We start from the raw sequence: 6,000 nt of genomic DNA on the forward strand, positions 1-6,000 counted from the left end.
GTCCACTGTGAAGTAGAACAAAATGATGTTTGGAAGTCCATGGGGGGGGGGGTACAACCTTATAGTACACTGATCACCCAGCTTTTCAATATGCATACGCTGCTTTTCAAGTGTTTCGATATGTTATTCTCGACACCAGATGGTAGTAGTAGACTGTTAGGTCTGTTGAGTAAAGGCACACAGGAGATCACAGACGAGTTGCTGAGGGTGCAGAGGCCCAGGACGGAACATTTGATAGCTCGAGCAAAAACAAAAAGAAGTCCAAGACACGCCTAGCCATGCTTCAAATAAAGGCTTTTTAACTTTATCAACACCACAACTCTTAGTGCCTTGGACGTCCATTTGTTTTGAGCACATTTGTTGAGTGTTTTTTTATCACTTAAAAAAATATTTTTTTAACCTTAACTATTGGTAAAGCAAGGACTCATTCAAGGTACCCGGGGTCGTCTGCTGTAATGAATGCTTTGCATGTGATGGATTGAAGTCTGAAAGGTTGGGGGGTGGGAGGGCCAATGGTTTTGGATGGTGGCATGTGTTGGCAGCAGTTTACATGGTGAAGAAACAAGATGGAGTAGTACAGTGGTATGGGTGGGGGCATAGTTTTGTTAGGCAACAACACAAGGTGGGGGGGGGGCAACAGAAAGAGTCTTTACAGGCAGCATTTATGGATGTTTGAAAGAGCACCACAGATGCGATGTTTGCTTTGACAATGTTGATTGAGAAGTATAGAGAAGGCCAGAAAGAGTTGCATTGTGTCTTTGTAGATTTAGAGAAAGCATATGACAGGGTGCTGAGAGAGGAGGTGTGGTATTGTATGAGGGAGTCAGGAGTTGCAGAGATGTATGTAGGAGTGGTGCAGGATATGTATGAGGGAAGTGTGACAGTGGTGAGGTGTGCGGTTGGAATGACAGATAGGTTCAAGGTGGAGGTGGGATTACATCAAGGATCGGCTCTGAGCCCTTTCTTGTTTGCAACGGTGATGGACAGGTTGACGGACAAGATCAGGCAGGAGTCTCTGTGGACTATGATGTTCGCGGATGACATTGTGATCTGTAGCAAGAGTAGGGTGCAGGTTGAGGAGAGCCTGGAGAGGTGGAGGTATACACTGGAGAGAAGAGGAATGAAAGTCAGTAGGAGCAAGACAGAATACCTATGCGTGAATGAGAGAGAGGACAGTGGAATGGTGAGGATGCAAGGAGTGGAGGTGACGAAGGCATATGAGTTTAAATACTTGGGGTCAACTATCCAAAGTAATGGGGAGTGCAGTAGAGAGGTGAAGAAGAGAGTGCAGGCAGGGTGGTGTGGGTGGAGAAGAGTGTCAGGAGTGATTTGCGACAGAAGAGTACCAACAAGAGTTAAAGGGAAGGTTTACAAGATGGTTGTGAGACCAGCTATGTTATATGGTTTGGAGACAGTGGCACTGACGAAAAGACAGGAGGCAGAACTAGAGGTGGCAGAGTTGAAGATGCTAAGATTTTCACTGGGAGTAACGAAGAAGGACAGGATTAGGAATTATTATATTAGAGGAACAGCTCAGGTTAGATGGTTTGGAGACAAAGCAAGAGAGGCAAGATTGAGATGGCTTGGACATGTGTGGAGGAGAGATGCTGGGTATATTGAGAGAAGGATGCTGAATATGGAGCTGCCAGGAAAGAGGAAAAGAGGAAGGCCAAAGAGGAGGTTTATGGATGTGGTGAGGGAGGACATGCAGGTGGCTGGTGTGACAGAGGAAGATGCAGAAGACAGGAAGAAATGGAAATGGATGATCCACTGTGGCGACCCCTAACGGGAGCAGCCGAAAGTAGTAGTAGTAGTATTTATGGATGTTCATTGGTGTGTTGTCTGAAAACGAATTTATTGTCAAAGGTCAGTCCATTGTGAAGTAGAAGAAAATGACGTTTGAGAGTCCACAAGGGGACGCTGCAACTTCATAGTACACTGATCACCCAGCTTTTCAATATGCATGTGCTGCTTTTCAAGCTTTTCGATACATTATTCTCGACACCAGATGGTAGCAGTAGACTGTTAAGTCTGTTGAGTAAAGGCACCCAGGAGATCACAGACAAGTCGCTGAGGGTGCAGAGGCCCAGGACGGAACATTCGATAGCTCGAGCAAAAACAAAAGTGCAAGACATGCCCAGCCATGCTTCAAATATAGGCTTTTTAACTTTATCAACACCACAACTCTTAGTGCTTTAGACCCCCTTTTGTTCTGAGCACCTTTGCGGAGTGTTTTTTTTAACTTAACTATTGGTAAAGCAAGGACTCATTCAAGTTCATCTGTATTTGATCGCTCGATTTTAGCCCATAAACTGAAATAATCACAGTATTGCACATGAACCTGCTAATTATGGCTCTGCATCAATTTTCTAAAGTAGCCACGTATGGACTTGAGGCTCATGTTTGCCAGTCCCCTCTGAAGACATTATTCTGAATTGTCACACTAAAGTTTGCCTACTAACCCTTGAAGTAATTGGAGAACGCCGCACTTAGGTAAATTCAGGGACGCATAAGAATCGCGCCCTCTTAATTACCTGAAGCACACACAGCACACCAGTTCAATTAGTGATTACACAGTCCAGGTGTGGCAAGCGCCCAAGACAGACAAAAAATACAGTGGCTGCATCTGAAATCACATAGCAGCACACTACTTAGTACTCCAAAATGTACGTGAGTGTTGTTAGTATGTCAGAAACCATAGTATGGGGGAGTCCGGTGGCGTGGCGGTCTGTTCCGTTGCCTACCAACACGAGGATTGCCGGTTCAACTCCCCGTTTTACCTCCGATTTGGTCGGGGGGAATAGAGTGATCCTCTCACGCGCTACGTCCCCCTGGCGAAACTCCTTAATGTCAGGTGAAAAGAAGCGGCTGGCGACTCCACATGTATCGGAGGAGGCATGTGGTAGTCTGCAGCCCACCTTGGATCGGCAGAAGGGGGGTGGAGCAGCGACCGAGACGGCTCAGAGAGCAGGGTGATTGGCCAGAATACAATTGGGGAGGGGGGAAAAGGGGGGATCCCCCCCTCAAAAGAGAGGAACAAAAGAAACCATAGTATGCATCAAACAGTTCGCGAAAAAAATACCAGAATGTCATAGTACATGCAGAGAAATTTCGGAGAATGCAAACGCTGGACACTATTCTGGTATGAATATCCCACAATGCATTGTGATGTTTCACGACACTGACCAACAATGGCGCAGGGCGAAACAAAACCAAACTGGCCGAACGGTTTAAATTTAAAGTTTTGTAGCGAATTCAGGGTACAACGCAACCACAGGAACTGCCGCGGCGCGAACCTGTATCGCCCGCACCGCAGGAGACATCGCTAACCGCGCGACTAAAGGGTCAGAGTCGCCAGCGTGTCTACTTATCCATGCACGTTACACTATGCCCCTCCTTCGGGAAGCGCGTCCCCGCGTTTAATCATATCCTTCACGCCTCAGGGCGCATACGATCGCTCCATCCCACTTCTGACACCAATGTAGCGAATTTAGGAGACAACGAAACTACAGGAACTGCCGCGGCCGGGACGCGAACACGTATCGCCCGCACCGCAGGAGACATCGCTAACCGCTAGACCAGGGGTTCTCAAACATTTTCACACCAAGGACCAATTGATCATAAAAAAAAATTCCGTGGACCACCGAACCAGCCGGCCAACACCCCCCCGCCCAAAAAAACCCCTTTTAAAACAGTCTATATTAGGCTTACAATAGCATATTATGTTTTATATTACAAATTATGTCTGCAGAATATTACAATACAAAATATGTAATAAATAGGCTACTAGCAAAATTAGGCTAGGCTTCTACCATATACCTTGACCTTGATTTTGGTGAGATGTATGTGTAATTACTGTTTCATATTAATTTTGTTCAGAGCTATTGCCTTTGGTTGTGATGTGATGAATAAAACATGGGAATTTATTTGAAATACCACTGTCAGGGTGAACTCAATGTGAATGCGGCATTAAAAGAGTGAACTATTAATGTCAATTTAACAAAAATTCGTTTTAATAGGAATCAAATCTTTGTACTGGCTCTTGTGAAGCTATGAAATTGCACATTTCAAATAAGCATAACAGCTTTACAGGTAGCAGCAGCCAACAACTAATGGGAGGAATGCTGTTGCTTTTGCTGTTGCATCACTGACTCAATGTCTGGCTCCACACTAGAGAGTTTCAGTCTCATACAGGGGGCTACATCGATCTTTTTCCTCTGCTTGGTTTTCAAACCAACCAGTGTGGAGAACCCAACTTCACAGTTGTAGGTGGTTGAAAACGGCATTAACACTTGCAAAGCAGACTCAGCCAGCTCAGGATGTTCAGGTTGGACGAGAAACCAGAAGTCTGTCAAGCATTTTTCTCTGAACGCCATTCTCAGTGTTCCATCTGATGCAATGTCCACAAGACTATCCACCTTCCGTGCTGATAGTTTGGAACTGACGCGCTCAATGTGAGGTTGGTCTCCAAATGGATTTCTGATCCATTCAAGGTCCACATCCAATTCTGGAAAGTATCTTCCCAATTGCGTGTGAATGCCTTGCAAATGTTCCTTGAAGGCTGCAAGAGTGTTGCTATCCAGAACCTCTTCAGCTTCGAGGACAAAATCGGCTAGAGTTGGGAAACAGTCAAACTCCTGGCGATCAAGACGCGCGCACCACAGATCCATTTTGATGCGAGTGGCTTTAACTTTGTCCTGCACTGTAAAAACCGTGACCGCTTTTCCTTGCAGTGCTAAATTCAGGTTATTAAGCGTGCTGAACACATCAGCAAGAAAGGCTAGTTTTGCGAGCCATTGAAAGTCATGCATGTAATGAATGAAAGGTCACGTGTTTAACTTGACCTACTCACGGGTGTACGTGCAGTGCGTGTGACGTATACAGGAAGTGAGAAGCGCATGTTATGAAGGTTGTATGTCGGATGAACGCTAGTAAAAGCTACACAGTTAAGAACCTACGAAGTCGGCTCGTTCTTGAATTATTCTTATGTCAGTAAGACAAGGCGTCTACGGACATTACATGGTGTCAGAAGTGGGATGAGGAGGTTCAGTGAGGATTATGATTTCATCCATGTGACTTCAAGCCCACACTACCCCCAGAGTAATGGACAGGCAGAGAGGGCTGTTCAGATAGCCAAAAGCATATTAAGGCAGGAAGACCCTCTCCTCGCCCTGTTGACATACAGAGCTACACCCTCTTCTTCCACTGGAGCCAGTCCAGCGGAATTGCTCATGGGTAGGAGACTCAGAACCACCTTACCCACATTGCAGCATAACCTGAAACCGGCCTGGCCTAAAGAGGAACTGATCAAAACCGCTGACGCCGCAGCCAAATCGAGGCAGGCTTTCTACTACAACCGCAGGAACGGAGTGCGGACACTGCGCCCACTGAACTCGGGTGACGCAGTACTCACCAAACCTGATGGACAGAAAACATGGACAATGCCAGCAGTTGTTCACAGTCAGAGCTCCACTCCCAGATCCTACATAGTGGAGACAGCTCAAGGTGAACATTACAGAAGGAACAGGCGCCACCTGTTGGCCACACCTAAAACACTCACCTTTGTCAGCAGGGATCCTGACCATGTCACTCCAGGGGAGAGTGGAAACACGGATGAGTCCCGAGCAGCAGAAATGCCAACTTCCACACCATATGTTACTCGCTCTGGCAGGGTGAGCAAGCCTGCAATCCGGCTGGATTTGTGAGGCGTATGGACTTGTGTACTGTGGGGGATTTTTTATTTTTTTTGTGAAAAGGGGGGTGATATACAGGTTAGAAAATCATCTTAGAGGGGGAGATGTAATGAATGAAAGGTCACGTGTTTAAATTGACCTACTCACGGGTGTACGTGCAGTGCGTGTGACGTATACAGGAAGTGAGAAGCGCATGTTATGAAGGTTGTATGTCGGATGAACGCTAGTAAAAGCTACACAGTTAAGAACCTACGAAGTCGGCTCGTTCTTGAATTATTCTTATGTCAGTAAGACAATGCGTCTACGG

This window comes from Lampris incognitus, chromosome 14 (genome assembly GCF_029633865.1).
Source record: "Lampris incognitus isolate fLamInc1 chromosome 14, fLamInc1.hap2, whole genome shotgun sequence".
NCBI classification, from domain to species: Eukaryota; Metazoa; Chordata; class Actinopteri; order Lampriformes; family Lampridae; genus Lampris; species Lampris incognitus.